Below are 16,940 nucleotides of genomic sequence, written 5' to 3' on the forward strand. Positions count from 1 at the left end.
TATGGTTTTTCCTGTGGTCATGTATGGATGTGAGAGTTGGACTGGGAAGAAGGCTGAGCGCCGAAGAATTGATGCTTTTGAACTGTGGTGTTGGAGAAGACTCTTGCGAGTCCCTTGGACTGCAAGGAGATCCAACCAGTCCATTCTGAAGGAGATCAGCCCTGGGATTTCTTTGGAAGGAATGATGCTAAAGCTGAAACTCCAGTACTTTGGCCACCTCATGCGAAGAGTTGACTCATTGGAAAATACTCTGATTATGGGAGGGATTGGGGGCAGGAGAAGGAGACGACAGAGGATGAGATGGCTGGATGGCATCACTGACTTGATGGACATGAGTCTGGGTGAACTCCGGGAGTTGGTGATGGACAGGGAGGCCTGGTGTGCTGTGGTTCATGGGGTCGCAAAGAGTCGGACACGACAGAGCGACTGGACTGAACTGAACTGTACTGTGTGAATATTGGTAACCCCGTCTTCCTGATTCATCCCTCCTCCCCCTTTCCCCTTTGGTGACCGGAAGTTACAGAGGTGACATCTGCACACCCGCGCTCACTGAACCATCACTGCTAAGAGGCAACATATGGAAGCAACCAGGTCACGCTTGCTAATGGCCACTTTTTGGGGGGTTTGTTTGTTCTTCAATTCTCTGTGCCTTGCACTGTGTGTAAGCATGGGCTGCACTCAGTAAGTGATCCCTGACCTAATGAATAAATGACAGTAACTTTTCTCCACTGAAAAAAATAAAGGAATTCTCCATTTCTGAAGCGCCAAGTCTTATTCACAAATGACACATGTTGCAAGGACCTGCTTTATGGGATAGGATGATTAACTTGCTTCCTCTTTCATTTGTCATGCTTTATCATCCTTTACCAAGGACCTGACTTGATGACAGTTGGTTGATTTCTTCAGGTACTTAGCTTGGCTACAAAACCCCAGAGGGTAGATCTTTGGCACTTTGCGTGCGTGTGTACTAAGTCACTTCAGTCGTGTCAGACTCTTTCTGACCCTATGGACTATAGCCTGCCAGGCACCTCTGTTCTTGGGATTCTCCAGGCAAGAATACTGGAGTGGGTGGCCATGCCCTCCTCCAGGGGATCTTCCTGAACCAGGGATCCAACCCACATCTCTTGCATTGGCAGGTGGGTTCTTTGCCACTAGTGCCATCTGGGAAGCCCTTGGTACCGTACCAGTCAGCAACTCAAGATCAGAGAATTGCTGTCAGTCTACAGGCTGGTTCTTTTGTAGTCCCTGAATGCCTTGGGCCAGGTTTGGTCCCCACTATCCACTGCGTCTTCTCCCAACAACAAGCACCAATACATGAAAGCAACATTCATCTGTGAACAATTCTTATTTGCTCCCCAGTCATAGAATGTGGTAACTTGAGTTGTACAATAAATGTTTGTAACAGTGGAAGTGCTCCCTGGAGTCCACACTGTGGGTCATGCAGTTCCAGCCTTTATCTCTGAAAGAGACACCAAAACTCGAGTCAGGAGAGGGTTTGGCCATCTACTATCACTTCACAGGTTGGAGGTTTAACCTCATCCTTCAGACCCTGAGAAATTCCCCAGAAAAGCCAGCACTCCCAGGTCCTCAAGGCACACCACTGGCTTCCACCTACATCCCCAGCATCACATCCAGCTCCCTACATGCAGCCCACACTCCTGCCTAAGAGGAACTGGCACTCTTCATTCCCTACACTGCCCAGTCACTTACCCACTCCAGCCCTTTGCATTCTCCTCTCACCCAGAAACATCCTCCCTAACCTTCTCTGACTGTCCCTCTAAACCCAGAAGGTATGCCCAGTTTCTCCTTAAAATCTCCATAGAGCATCTTTGGTCCTCAGCCTGCATTAACCAAGCTCAGATCACTGCACAGTGTGCTGGATAATGGCAGGACCAAAAGGAGCGAACCGTATCCCTGCTCTCAAGCCGCTCACACTCTGGCGAGGGAGGTGAAACACTGCATCCTGGGAGAGAAGCTGCAGCCCCTGCGGCCGCGGCCCAGACTACAAGCTCCGCTTCGGCCTAGCACTCGTGAGTCCTGGCACTGTGACATATCAACTGCGTGAACCCAAGCAGCTCCCTTCACTGCAAGCATCTCGGTTTCCCCTTCTATAATTTGAGAACAAAGATGATTCTTACTTCAACGGGCAGCTGTCATGATCAAATAAATTAACACAATTAAAGACAACATTTATTATTCTTGTCTGTAAGGAGTGAAGATAAGCACAGGGAATATTACTTGGTTTTATACCAAGCTCTTATCTCATTCTTTTCACTCGAATGGAGCTCTAGTCATATAACAGGCTCTCCAAATATATTCATTAACCTGCCTCGAACATGCTCTGCATGTGAACACTTTCTCTCTTCCTTTTACCTCTCTCATCTCTGTTTGTTTGTAAAATACATATTCTTCAATGATGGGCTCAGATGCAACCTCTGTAAGTCAGCCTATGTGCTTCGTGAGTCCCAGATGAACAGCTTTCCTGCCCTGTTTTCAGATATCTTCGGCATCCAAGAACACAGGTCTTCACCACCTTTAGGTACACCCTTCTGAGCAGGTGCGCTATATGTTCCTTGAGGACAAAGACTGAGTTCACTCATGCCTTCATTCTTCAGCACCAAGACCCCAGGGGTCGAATGATTATAGCAGTGCTACTTCTGCGGGGGAATGCACCAACATTCCTTTCTGAAACCTCCTTCTCAAAGTACATGAGCCAGACTGGCCTTCTGGAACCTCATTTTTATCAAAACTAGAAGCCAATTTGACCAAGCACCCTTTCTATCACCATGAAATTGAATGCCCAGATCAAACAGTCTGTTTATCAACACACATCTTCTATCTCCACTATATAAGTGCCTCAATTTTCATGCAACACTTTTTTGAAATCAGTATGTAACACTCTCCACTTGTAAATCCAAAACCAGTCAGTTCAGAACACTAGAGAGATTGCATGCCAGACAGTCTTCACCGAAACACCGGGCCACGTGGTCACCCCACTGAGCTATTCCCACCTGTGCTCTTGGTTCTGAGGACGACAGAGGAAAACCGATTCGAGCAATCAGACACAGGCTGCAGAGTCTCATGTTTGACAGCCTCATCTTGTGCTCCATGTGAAACATGTCCTGGATCCTACATGAACTCCCCTCCCCGCCACACACACACTGCTGTCTATGTTCACTGGAGCAGAGCCAAAACTCCCCGTTTCTAGAAGGCAATAGTCTGCGTTCCATTTCGTGAACAAACAGGGATGCAATAATAAATTAAATGATTTGAGCCCTCATCAGTAGATAGTAAACATTACTCTTTATTAAAAAGCTAATAATCCATTCAATTTTTAATATTTATTTGGCTGCATCAGGTCTTAGCTATGGCATGTGGGACCTCTAGCCCAGACTCTCTAGTTGTGGCACGTAGGCTTAGCTTCTCTGCAGCATGTGGCATCTTAGTTCCCCAACCAGGAATCGAACCCACATCCCCTGCACTGCAAGGCAGATTCTTAACCACTGGACCACCAGCGAAGTCCCCCCATTCAAATTTTTTTTTAATGAAGCAATAGCTTTAATATAATACGTTGGAATAATTAAGCCTAATATTAATGGAGTGAAATCATGAGTGAGGGGAGAAATCAGTTCTAAAACCTACATTTTTCCCCCACATAAACACGCTGATAAGGAAACAACAGGAGAAAAAGGTTTTTATCCACATGCCATCAGAGCACTTATTTGTCAAAGGCAAGGTTCCTACATATGCTTAGATGGCTGTAAATATTTAAAGATGTATAGAGAATTCTCCTGGATAAGGCAATGGCAACCCACTCCAGTACTCTTGCCTGGAAACTCCCATGGACGGAGGAGCGTGGTAGGCTGCAGTCTATGGGGTCACGAAGAGTCGGACACGACTGAGAGACTTCACTTTAACTTTTTACTTTCATGCATTGGAGAAGGAGATGGCAACCCACTCCAGTGCTCTTGCCTGGAGAATCCCAGGGACAGCGGAGCCTGGTGGGCTGCTGTCTATGGGGTCGCACAGAGTCGGACATGACTGAAGTGACTTAGCAGCAGCAGAGAATTCTCCTAAATCGGGCCTCACTGTTGACTCCTAGTTCTGTTTTTATTTAATTGTTTTTGTTGCTTTATCTCTTTCCATTACAGACAGAATTGCCTATTTCAGTTACAGAGAGTCCTAACCAGGACGCGGGTTTATAACCCTGATGGGTGGTCTATAAAGCACTTCGCAGTGTATGACAACATGTTCTAAATGTTCTCATGTTCTAAATAACCCCACACAATGATTCTAAACAAAGCACTCTTTGTAATTATTTGTCTGAAATATCACCTTGCTGCCACATCACTGAAAACAAGACCTGACACCGCATCTGCCTGGAGACCCGGCACGAGGCTGTGCTGCCACACCCGGTAGAAGGCAAAAACCCCCTTCTGAGGCCACTGAGGACAGGCTCGGGCAAACAGGCAGGAGAACTCGCCGGGCGGAGATGAAACATTTGCACTTCTCTCTGAGCATTTTAAACAGGAAAGCGAAACTCATTCTACAAGCTAAACCCTTTTCTACATTCTTTAGTGTCCAAACAAACCTTTCCCTGGCAGCATGCACTTCTATGGCTTTGCATTATTGGGATAAGTCAAAGGGGGAGGGAAAAAAGGAGCTTTTGCACTTTTAGGAAGATAAAAGTGAAGAGGACAGAGCTAGGAAGACACACAGGATCCTGCCTGGTGAGCGCTCTCAGGGGCTAAGTTTCTGTGTCTGTGCCGCTAAGCATGTAGGGCTGTAAGGCCATCTTTCGCAGAATCGGTAGAAGGTATACATCAGGCCGGCTTGCAGGGATAATCCCCTGCTTTACAGAACCTGTTTTGCTTTCCCAAGCACTCTCCTATCTTGTATCGATCAACAAGCAAACATTTACAGAGTGTCTCCCAGACGCAGGGCCTGCTGCTGGAGGTAATCTCACCAACAAATCACCTCCCAGCCCTAATCTTCATATAAATGTGCTACTCTGAAAGAAAAAAAAAAAAAAATAAGACCCAGCTCTGCCATCAAGATGATTCCAATTTATTTGAGGAGAAAACAGAGAGTCCCAGAAAAAGACAAATATTGCTGTGAAGCACTCTATTTTAACTTCCTCAAACTTGGGTCACCATCGTAACCACACTAGGAGATTGTTAACAAGCATCCCTAAGGATTAAAAAATAGCAACAAAAAACACTACCCTGGGTAGGTAAACGATAGTTACTCATGCTGGTTAAGGTCAGATGATTCCAGCAGGGTTAGCATCAAGGGGATGTGCAAGACCAGAGGGCAGAGAAGCAGAAATGGGAGCGGGGAGGGTCTCAGGGAAAGATACATTAAATATGCAGAAAATTCTGAATGCAGCAGGTAGCAGTGAAGAAGTGACAGACCAAGGCAGACAGGTAGGTCAGGGTCAAAATAAGAAGGGTCAGGAATACCTACTCTGTAACACAGAGAACGCTGTTCAGTATTCTGTAATAACCTGAGTGGGAAAACAACTTGAAAGAATAGATACATGTACATGTATAACTGAATCACTCTGCTGTACACCTGAAACTAAATAACATTATTAATCAACTATATTCTAATATAAAATTTTAAAAAAATTTTAAAGAAAAAAGCCCAAGAAAAGGGTCATGAATGAAAGGCCCAGTGAGTATTTTCATCTGTAAGCAAAAAAAAAAAAAAAAAGGTCACTGAGAGGGTGGTACCAGGGGAGCAAGGGTTTCAGAAAGAAATCCAGTGCTGAGCGAGGTTAGAATCATCAAGAAGATCCGAAGGTAGGCCAACAGTTCCAGTAAGATTTCTAGTATCCTGCTCTAACCTCACCATAAATCAATGAACTCGGTTTTCTATAGAGAGAAACTGGGGCACAGAGTGGTCCAACAGCCCTGCACACTCAACCAAGTGACCAAGCGACCCACTGCCTTTCAACACAGATTTACTGAGCACTTACTATAAGAGGAGAACAGAAGAGGCAAAGGTGAATGGAACTCCATTCCTGCCATCCAGAAGCTCACTCTCTGGTGCCAGGGCTGGCAAGCTTTCTCTACAAAGGGCCAGATAGTCAAAATTTTGGGTTGTGTAGGCTATTGGATCTCTGGAGCAACTACTCACCCCTGCCATTGTAGTGCTAAAGCAGCCGTGGCCAATACATCAACAAATGGGCACAAATGTGTTTCAATAAAACTTTATTTACAAAAACAGGCAGTGGGCCAGATTGGATCTGCAGGCTGTAATTTGCTGATCCCTGATCCCATACACAAATACTTACAAGAGAGGTCTGCTATAAAGCAACTCTGGTTCATAGACGAAAGAGAGAGCCATTTGGTGACTGCCCAGGGATAGTTGAGGAGGTGACATCTCAGGAGAGATACCCTTTCAAGGTCTTGGTTAAGATGACAAGGGTGAACCAGAAACACCCTCTTGTCTCAACTATGGTTCTGTTTGTATAACATGCTGCTTTCCTGCACACGGTGTTCCAACAGCACAAGCAATATTGCCTCTCCAAGCTTGCTGACGCCCATCCCCACCCCCCTTACCTCTAACATCAATTTCTGAATGTCCCTTAAAAGTACTGAAAGTCCTGAATAATTCTGGAAGCTTAAACGCTCACACACACATATGTAAACATTCCTACCATCACTGTGTCATATATCCAAACATAATTTAATTATTTGTCTCCCTAAAGGCTTTCTTCCTTGTTCAGAATTTCCCTTTCCAAAAAGACCCCATCTGCTTCCACAGCAGATACTCTAGAGAGATGGAAATGTTCCACCTGACCAAGGGCCAGCCTCAAGAAAAACATGGAGTCAGGAGGAAAGCAAGGGTGGCCGCACACCTCATCTGCCCCCACTGAGCTGGTGCCAGACGGGAAAACAGAAATAGAGCCACGGAGCCCAACAGCAACACCTCCAAGGTTGCCAGCAGGCAGCAGGCACAGCCCAGGCAAATAAACACATCCAGAAAGCCTGTGCACCACGGGCCGAGTCCAGGCCTCAGAGTGACTCGATCCAAGCCAGCCAAGGTCAACTCTTGTCAAAGGCTGAGTCAGACTCCTCTTCTGGGGGCTCAGACTCCCCTGGCTGAGATTGTTCACGGAACCAAGAAGGCCAGACAAGGCCACAGTGAGGTCAGAGGTCAACGGGATGGGGCAAAGGCAGACAAAAGGCACCCACAGTGTGCATGTGACGGCTGTGTGTGGCTTGATCCCCCCGGTGTAAATCTCACCCCACTCCAGCCTGACCTTCTCCTCCATGAAGCCTTTCCAGTTTCTGCTCATTGGCAGTTGCCTCTTTCTCCTCTGAGAATCTAGAGCCATGGTTCTCCAAGTGGGGTCCCTGGACCAGCAGCATCAGCATCACCCAGAAACTTGCTGGAAATGAAAGTTCCCAGGCCCCACCCCAGACCAGGTGAACTGGAAACTCTGCAGGTGAGACCTAGCAATCTGTGTTGTGGCAGAGTCTGCTGGGTGAATCCAAACCAGGCTGGAATCTGGGAACCAGTGATGCAGACTTAAACCATTAACTGTCAGCAGCATGGCCACTGTTCCTTCTCAGCCATTTTCCTGGACTTTCAGCCCATAGGGAATATACATGAACTTGAGAGCTTCGATGCTCAGTGCCCAGCAGAGGGTTCCACAGCCAGCACATGTTCAGCTAACATGTGTGGAGTTTTATGAACTTGAGCTCATCTATCCCCATCAGGTTATAAAATCACAGAATCTGAGTGATGGAAGAGGACTCAGGGCACACCCACCCCAGCCACCCACCAAGGCTCTGCCAGCACCTGGCCGCTCTGGATTTCTCTCATTCCAGAGCAGATGCCCAGCTAATGCTGGGGAGTTCACCACCTCAGCTGTCACTCGGCAAGTATCACGCAGCATGGGTGCCAGGCACTCCAGTCGGGGTTGGGGTACATTAGCAAAGCAGACAGATCAGGCAGCCTGCTCTGGGGAAGCCAGCAATCCAGTTCAGGGGGAGACCCATTAGACAGTAAAATAAAATCAGTACATATTACCTACAAGAAGATACAAGACAAAACGTGGGGATACTCTGTAAAAATAACTGGCAAAGCTCATCAAAAATGTCCAAGACACAAAAGATGAAGCCACGTCACAGACTGCAAAGAACCCTGCAAAGGAAAAACGGAGTACGTGGACTAACCGGTGACGTTGATAAGAGGTCTGTAAATGAGTGGGTAGCATTACACCAAAGTTCAGTGTTTAGGTTCCACTCTGCAGTTACTAAGATGTGAATATCAGGGGAAGCTGGGTGAAGTGTAGACAGGAACTCTACATACTAACTTCCAACTTTTCAATATATTTTGGATGGTGAATCCAGTCCAGAAAGAGAGGTCAAAGTATGGGGGTGGTGAGAGGTGCGTGTTGAAATAGAGGGGTTCCTTTAGACCTCATCTAGAAGGTGACACGGGAGCAAGACCAGGACGCAGTAAAGGGTTCCACCAGGCAAGAAATGAATAACGAATAGGAGGCCAGAGTCACTTTTGCCAGAACTTCCTCCCACTGGTCCCTATACTATCCACAGTAAGCCTGCTGCCCTTTGAACACAGAACATCCCCCAGTCTTCTCTCCAAAGGGGGCCTCCCTGTCCTGCAGCCACACCTCCTGAGAGTGCCTGGTGGTCAGCATTCCCTCCCCACTCCGGGGAGGGCAGATGGAGAGTCACGAGGTCAGTAGGGTCTGATAAAGACCTCGGTCAGGAGCAGGGACACCTCTTCCTGCCTTTATCTGGAATTGCCCTGGTCTCCTTTCCTTGCTGCCAAGCCACTTCAGTTCCTACTCCCTTCTTTCTTGGACTCTGTGCCCAACCCTCTTGGCATCTGAGCTTCTCCTGTGAGCACTGTCCGAATTTGCCCAGAACCTCAAGCGGTGGCTCTCTGAGTGGGGTCAGTGTGAGCAAGCGGACATGAGTCAGAGCAGCAACTCCACCTAATGACTAAGGATAAATGTCCCACCCAAAGCTCCTGGTTTCTAGCCTCTTCAAAAGCACAGGCTATCATAACCCAAAAAGCAAAACCACCCACTCTAGCACTGAGAGTCTGAAGTCTCAGGCTCAGGAGACCTCAAACAAGTCCCTTCCCTCCATGTATGTTTCACCACATACAAAGTAGCAAGGCTGGATTAGTTAATCCCCAAGATTCTTTTCAGCACCAACAATCCATGATCATTAAGTACCAAAGGAAACTGCCCTGTAATTGCAGATTTGAAGTATGTCCGGAGTAACAGTAGCAGCAATGAGAGCTCTGACCCCAAATGAATCACCACGATTAACAGTTGTTACTATTAATATAATACCTTATACTGCAGCATGCTTTTCCATCTACAAAGCACTTTTATACACATTATCTCATGTGACCCTCGTAAGAATCCAATAAAAGTGATGGGCAAGATGGTATTTCTTTTGCACACATTTCTTTTGCACATATCAATTTCAGTGGCCATTCAACTGGAGCAACAGTGAAAGCCCTGCACATTGGCCTCTTAACACCCCGTCTTCATTCTGTAGCTTGCAGCTATATCTGCTACCTTGAGGATCCACACATCCACCTACGACTCTGTCCCTAGAGGCTCTGACCAGGTTAGTTCAGGTCACTCACCCTACAAGGAAACCCAGGTGCCCACCCTGGAGAAGAAAGCATACACAGTGTGCTCAGAGCCACTTGGCTCAGTCCATCCAGCAGGCTCTTGGAGGCACAGTCCTGACTCAGAGGGGCGGTGACAGCATCATCCCACATTTGCGTCCCTGCTGCTCGAAATAGAACAGACGAGATATCACAGTTCACATGCTGATCTCACTGCAGCATCAAATGCTTCAAAATAATTAAATACAAAGAAATGGGAGTGTGAAGAAGAGAGCCCCAATTTCCACGTTACCATCAGGCAAATGATAGCAAAGGGACGGTAGACAGAGTCAAGGTGAGGGACAGCTCCTCTGCAGGCACCAGGTGAGCTCCAGTTCTGTCCTTCATGGGCCACCTTGGCCAAGCCTTCCTACCCGTAGCAGTACGGTCACCCTTCACCATTCAGCTGGTATGGTCAAAGGGTAAGAGCCGTCTTCCCCCCTCTCGCCACACACCAGGGTGGGGGATACGCTCAGATCAGCTTCCGCTGTCCCCTCACCAAGCAGTCCCATTCTCCCACGCACAGAGGTTGGCCCAGGCATGCCCAGCATGGGTGACTGCTCTGTGTTGTATCAGAAAGGGCCAGGCAGGTGACGGCTTTGTTCTCGAGCCCACTGTCCCTGCACCTGTGTCAAGACCTAAGTGCCTCGCCTTGCGTAGGTACCAACGTCTCTAGGCTGTGACCCACTCAGCTCCAAAAAAGGGTTAAAAACATCCACCTTACCTCTCCCTCACAGAGCTGTCAAAGGACGGAGTGAGATCACACTTGAGAAGACAATCTGGAAATGCAAAGTCCCACATGGCACTCGGAGATCTTGGCACACCAGGCACCTGGGGTCAGCACCGACCACCTGGGGCACATGCTGGCCTCCACTGCCCAGCCTCCCTCTGGTCAGCGGCATGTGGGCAGGGCAGCTGCCATGAAACCTTCCCTCACACAATCCCCTTCTCTCTTTTCCCCTCTGGCAGCTGGGGACACAGAGGCAGCCTCTGGGACCTAGATAGTGCAGAGCCATGGACAGAAGGAACCTGGATCCTTGACCAGACACTTGGGGATTGCCTCATCAGGAACACCCACTTGGGTGTTAATGATAAATATCATGGAGGTGGGAGATGTCCATCATTGTGTTAAGTTACCGAAGTTGGTGGTCATTGGAGATAGTAGGTAAACCACCTGGACTGCAGGGTGACCCGTGGAGTCACTGCTTCAGAAACTTGGGCAATAGAGTTAGTTGCAAATTCAAGCAAAGAGAGCAAAATGTTATAGCAACAGACAGCCAAGTTTCCTCATATTTCCTCCAACCCATGATAGGATAAAAATGAGACCATACAGGAACTTCCCTGGCAGTCCAGTGGCTAAGACTCTGCACTCCCAAGGCAGGGGGCCTGGGTTTGATGCCTGGTCAGGGAACTAGATCCTACATGTCACAACTAAGACCCGGCACAGACATATAAATAAATAAATGTTTAAAATGAGACCATAAAAATGATGTTCCCAGACTGATGGACACCAGGGTCCAAGAGTTCTCTGTTATGGCAGAGTTCACCGGTTTGAGGACTAGTCCGTACATATACTTGCCCAAATGCAACCAACCATGATTGAGTTTGTGGTTGAGACCTACTTCCTTTTCGCCATTGCCTAGATTTTCACTCCTGACAATAAAGATGACATGGATCAACCTCTAAATAGTCAGACACATTAGGTTATCCAATCAGAGTGTCAAATGTCCTCCTAATGTGGACAGACTGTGCTGGAAGGGGCCAGAGAAGGGACTAATAATCCACCAGGAAAATAAAAAGGACAAAGAGTCTGAAAGACAGTAAACAAACATAAAACAAAAACATCTCAACCGATGAAATGTCTGCCCTGACTCCTGAGAAATCAATACAAAATGAAACAGCGATGAGAAACATCTCACCCATCAGCTTGGCAAACTCAAAACATGTGACAAGACCCTGTGTGGCCAACGGCACTCTCTTGGATGGGGACACTGGTCCTTCTCCAGAGGGAAGTCTGTTTCATAATATCTATCAACACATAAGTGGCAAATCCCTTTTGATTCAGTGGTTCTGCTTCTAGAAATCTACCCAACAGATATCCTCATACATCTGCCAAAAGACTCCTGCACAAGATGACTCATTGTTTGAACTGGGACAGATAGGAAACGGCCTAAGTGCCCAACAGTACGACTCACCCAAGTACATACAGCTATAAAACAGATGAGAAGTCAACTTCAAAGTTTACCAGATCCCAGTGGGAATGTTGAGGGGTGGGGTAGAGGGTCAAGCACACACCCACCGCTGTTCTACCCACATGCGCAGGCGCATAAGATGAGATGCTCAGAGGGAGCCTTTTCCTTAAGACGCTCTGGGAGCACGAGTCAGCACCCCGTGACAAGGTGTGACTGTATCCATGCTGCTCCTCAAAATAAGCTGCTGTGCTTATTTTCAGTGTATGGAAAATCAACCATAATGCAAACAACACAGCAGCAGCTGTGTTTTCATCCTCTTGGTGATCCTGACGTCACAACCATCAAATGCAACCTCCCCAAAACAGCACATGATGTTCCCGGCAGCACACTCCAAAAGGCTACACACCTTCCGCCGAGAGAGAGGATTCCAGGGCTGTCCTTTTTTTGTAGGTGTGATCTCCCCTGTTCAGAGCAGCTATTTAGCAACTTGCATCCAAAGCCATCTGAGCCTTAGGAACAGTTCTACCATAGAAAGCAGTCACACAACCTTTCTGGAGAGAAATCAAACACTATCTATTAAAATGAAATATACACGTGCCCCCGACCTAGAAATCCCACACTCCAACAAGGAGAATAGAAGCACCAGAATGGAAGGCAACATGTACAAGGGTGTTTATTACAGTACTGCCCTAGTGGGTAAAGAAACAGCCTGAAAGTCCATCAGAAGAGAGCGGCTGACAGTGGGGAGAAGGAAGAGGGAAGGGGCAAGAAAGGGGACAGGGATTAAGAGGTATAAAACACTATGAATAAAATAAATAAGCTACAAGGATATATTCTACAGCACAGGAAATAGTCAATATTTTACAATAACTTTAAACGGAGTACAATCTATAAAAGTTTTGGATCCCTATGTTGCACCCCTGAATCTAATGTAGTACCATAAATCAACTATACTTCAATAAAAATAAGATTAAATGGAGTATAAGCTGTAAAAGTTTTGAATCCCTATCTTGTACACCTGAACCTAATATGGTATTATAAATCAACTATACTTCAATAAAAAATAAGACGTAAGAAAAATTAGAAAAAAAATATTTAAGAGAATGGCTAAATCAAGCATTACATGAATATTTGGCAACTGTTTTTTTTTATGTATTTATTTATTTTAGGTTGAGCTGGGTCTTCATTGCTGCACTCAGGCCTTCTCTAGTTGCGGCAATCGAGGGCTGCTCTTCATCGTAGTCCACAGTCTTCTCATTGCGGCGGCTTCTCTTGTTGGGCAGCACAGGCTCTAGGGCGCACAGGCTTAGGTGCTCCACGGCATATGGAATTCTCCTGGACCAGGGATCGAACCCGTGTCCCCTGGTCTCTGCACAAAGTTTGCCTTCTCAGTAAATTCTACCCTGACATCTTCATTCAAAATTATAAAGGGGGGTGGGGGACTTTTTCAGCTTTATTTTTCTCAGTAGAACTGACACTTTAGATATCTCACTAGTAGATACTTCCTCCTTCCAGATGATAAGCTCCATGAAGGCAGGGATTTCATCTCTGGCTCACTGGGTACCCCCAGCACCTAGCACAGCGTCTGTCAATTCCACTGAATGAAGGGAAAACCTGTTTGCACCAGGAGGAGTGACTGGCAAAATGTATACAAGGCTTTCACCACCAGTGGGGTGAAGCTGCAGCAGATAGCTGTCAGAGAGGAAATAAGACTACCTTTTCTTCTGTGTTATTTATTCCCCCAGTTGCAGTGAATGTATGTTATTGTTATAACTGTTGCAGAGGCATTGAATAAAATTAAAAAGTAAAGATGTAAATCGGACTAAGAGGAAGCAGTGGAGGGCTGGGCAAGTCAAAATGGAGGGAGAGAGAATCCAGAACACACCCAACAACTACCGCTGGCCTCTGTGTTCCCTGTTTCCATCTCAGACCAGGCACCCTCAAAGCGAGCCCCATCCAGCGTCTCACACGCAAGTGCTCTAGGAAGGATGAGATGCTGCTCATAGAAGAAATCACAGGGACCTCCCTGGTGGTCCAGGGACTAAGACCCCCCGCTCCCCATGCAGGGGACCTGGGTTCATTCATTCCCTGGTCAGGAAACTAGATCATCCCACAAGCCACAACTAAAGAGCAAAGATCCTGTATGCCACAACTAAGACCTGGCATAGCCAAATAAGTGAAAATAAATGTATATAAAAGAAATCATAGAGTACACTCTAACACAAATGTAAATGCTTCTGGACCATGGGTCCCACAGAGCCCTGCCTCTGCCAGAGATGAGCAAGGGGAGACCAGCATGTAGAAAGGATTAGGTCTGAAGAGGGCAATTCGGGAGTAGCACCAGGGAAGGAGCACTGAACTCCCCAGGAAGCCAGGTCCCAGTTGTTTCCCCGATGCACAGAGTGACCTTGGGAAAGGTCACTCTAACCTCTCGGAACCACAGATTCCTCCCCTATGAAAATCAAAATAAAGCTACCTGTCCTTTGTCACACTGCTCACAGACAAGGAGACAGTCACCGCCATGGATGCCACATCAGATCAGGTCAGATCAGATCAGTCACTCAGTCGTGTCCGACTCTCTGCGACCCCATGAATCGCAGCACGCCAGGCCTCCCTGTCCATCACCAACTCCCGGAGTTCACTCAGACTCACGTCCATCAAGTCAGTGATGCCATCCAGCCATCTCATCCTCTGTCGTCCCCTTCTCCTCCTGCCCCCAGTCCCTCCCAGCATCAGAGTCTTTTCCAATGAGTCAACTCTTCGCATGAGGTGGCCAAAGTACTGGAGTTTCAGCTTTAGCATCATTCCTTCCAAAGAAATCCCAGGGCTGATCTTCAGAATGGACTGGTTGGATCTCCTTGCAGTCCAAGGGACTCTCAAGAGTCTTCTCCAACACCACAGTTCAAAAGCATCAATTCTTTGGCACTCAGCCTTCTTCACAGTCCAACTCTCACATCCATACATGACCACAGGAAAAATCATAGCCTTGACTAGACGGACCTTTGTTGGCAAAGTAAGTCTCTGCTTTTGAATATGCTATCTAGGTTGGTCATAACTTTCCTTCCAAGGAGTCAGCGTCTTTTAATTTCATGGCTGCAATCACCATCTGCAGTGATTTTGGAGCCCAGAAAAATAAAGTCTGACACTGTTTCCACTGTTTCCCCATCTATTTCCCATGAAGTGATGGGACCGGATGCCATGATCTTCGTTTTCTGAATGTTGAGCTTTAAGCCAACATTTTCACTTTCCACTTTCACTTTCATCAAGAGGCTTTTGAGTTCCTCTTCACTTTCTGCCATAAGGGCGCTGTCATCTGCATCTCTGAGGTTATTGGTATTTCTCCTGGCAATCTTGATTCCAGCCTGTGTTTCTTCCAGTCCAGCGTTTCTCATGATGTACTCTGCATATAAGTTAAATAAACAGGGTGACAATATACAGCCTTGATGAACTCCTTTTCCTATTTGGATCCAGTCTGTTGTTCCATGTCCAGTTCTAACTGTTGCCTCCTGACCTGCATACAAATTTCTCAAGAGGCAGATCAGGTGTTCCGGTATTCCCATCTCTTGAAGAATTTTCCACAGTTTATTGTGATCCACAGTCAAAGTCTTTGGCATAGTCAATAAAGCAGAAATAGATGCTTTTCTGGAACTCTCTTGCTTTTTCCATGATCCATATGATGTCAAAACCCCTCACTACACAGAGCCCTGGTTTCCTCAACTTTGCTTTCCGGTTTTTTGCCATTGGTCTATGAGAAAGGTATGTATTTTCATACATGACCTTTGGTCACTTGGCTGAACTCTGTCGCTTCTAAGAATTTATAGATTCAGAGTCTAGGATTTCCTCTAATCAGATGATCAGATCACCAGCAAATAATTACGCTTTTATCTCTTCCTGCCTGTTGCTCACATCTCTCTTGTGTTTCTCCTGTCTTATTGCGCTGGCTCAGATCTACAGTTCAACAGTGAACAGCAGAGGTAGCAGGATTCCTGTCTTAGTCCTAACTCGAAGGGGATGCGTCCCATGTTTACCTAGTCAGAATAACATTGGCTACAGATTCTTGTACGTATCCATCACCAAATTTAAAAAATTCCTTTCTGTGCCGAATTTGTTGATGTTTTCTCATGAAATGCCAACTGCATTATATTTGAATGCTTTTCCAGCAATTAAAGAGATCATCACATGATTGCCTCCCCCTTAATATGCTTTTGATTTTCATTTTAACTGAGGTGTAGTTGATTTACAATATTGTGTTAGTTTCAAGTGTATAGCACATCAATAAGTGTGTGTGTAATCTTCAGATTCCCTTCCTGTAAAGGTTATGACAAATATTGAGCACAGTTCCCTTTGCTATACTGCTGCTGCTGCTGCTAAGTCGCTTCAGTCACGTCCGACTCTGTGCAACCCCATAGACGGCAGCCCACCAGGCTCCACCGTCCCTGGGATTCTCCAGGCAAGAACACTGGAGTGGGTTGCCATTTCCTTCTCCAATGCATGAAAGTGAAAAGTGAAAGGGAAGTCACTCAGTTGTTGCGACCCCATGGACTGCAGCCTACCAGGCTCCTCTGTCCATGGGATTTTCCAGGCAAAAGTGCTGGACACCCCAACCCAACACTGACTTTTCAAGGTCAAGATCAAGCCTCTGACCCCAGTCATAATGATGTCATTCTACCTCAGCTCTAGAGCTCTCCTAATGGCTGCCTTTGCTCTTCAATCCTACAGCTCCCTAAGTTAATCTCCTCCACCTCCATCCCAAACACTCACCAGTTCCTACAATGCCACAGGCCTTCACCTGTATAAAGGGGACATCAAGACAAGGTTGAAAGTCAACCCATCTCTACGTCATGAAAATTCATCCCACATCCCACATCCCACATCCCATGGGATGAATTTTCACGACGTAGAGATGGGTTGACATTCAACTGTGGGAAGGGAACCAATCATATGATTTTCTCAAGATGAACAACTCATTATCGTGATGTAAACACTGCACCCTCCACCTTGGCGCATTTCAAGATTCACACAAAACTATTCCAAACTGGAGAGAATACCTTGGGCCTGGGATTGTAGTCCGCTCTCCACTCC

At 46.6% G+C, this 16,940-nt stretch overlaps 1 protein-coding gene across 47 annotated transcripts in view; it reads right to left on the reverse strand.

The window, feature by feature from the left end:
- Positions 1 to 16,940, reverse strand: part of KCNMA1 (potassium calcium-activated channel subfamily M alpha 1) — a 772,527-nt gene that overhangs the window by 715,284 nt on the left and 40,303 nt on the right. The window lies entirely within an intron of this gene.

This window comes from Bubalus bubalis, chromosome 4 (genome assembly GCF_019923935.1).
Source record: "Bubalus bubalis isolate 160015118507 breed Murrah chromosome 4, NDDB_SH_1, whole genome shotgun sequence".
In the NCBI taxonomy this organism is placed as follows: domain Eukaryota; kingdom Metazoa; phylum Chordata; class Mammalia; order Artiodactyla; family Bovidae; genus Bubalus; species Bubalus bubalis.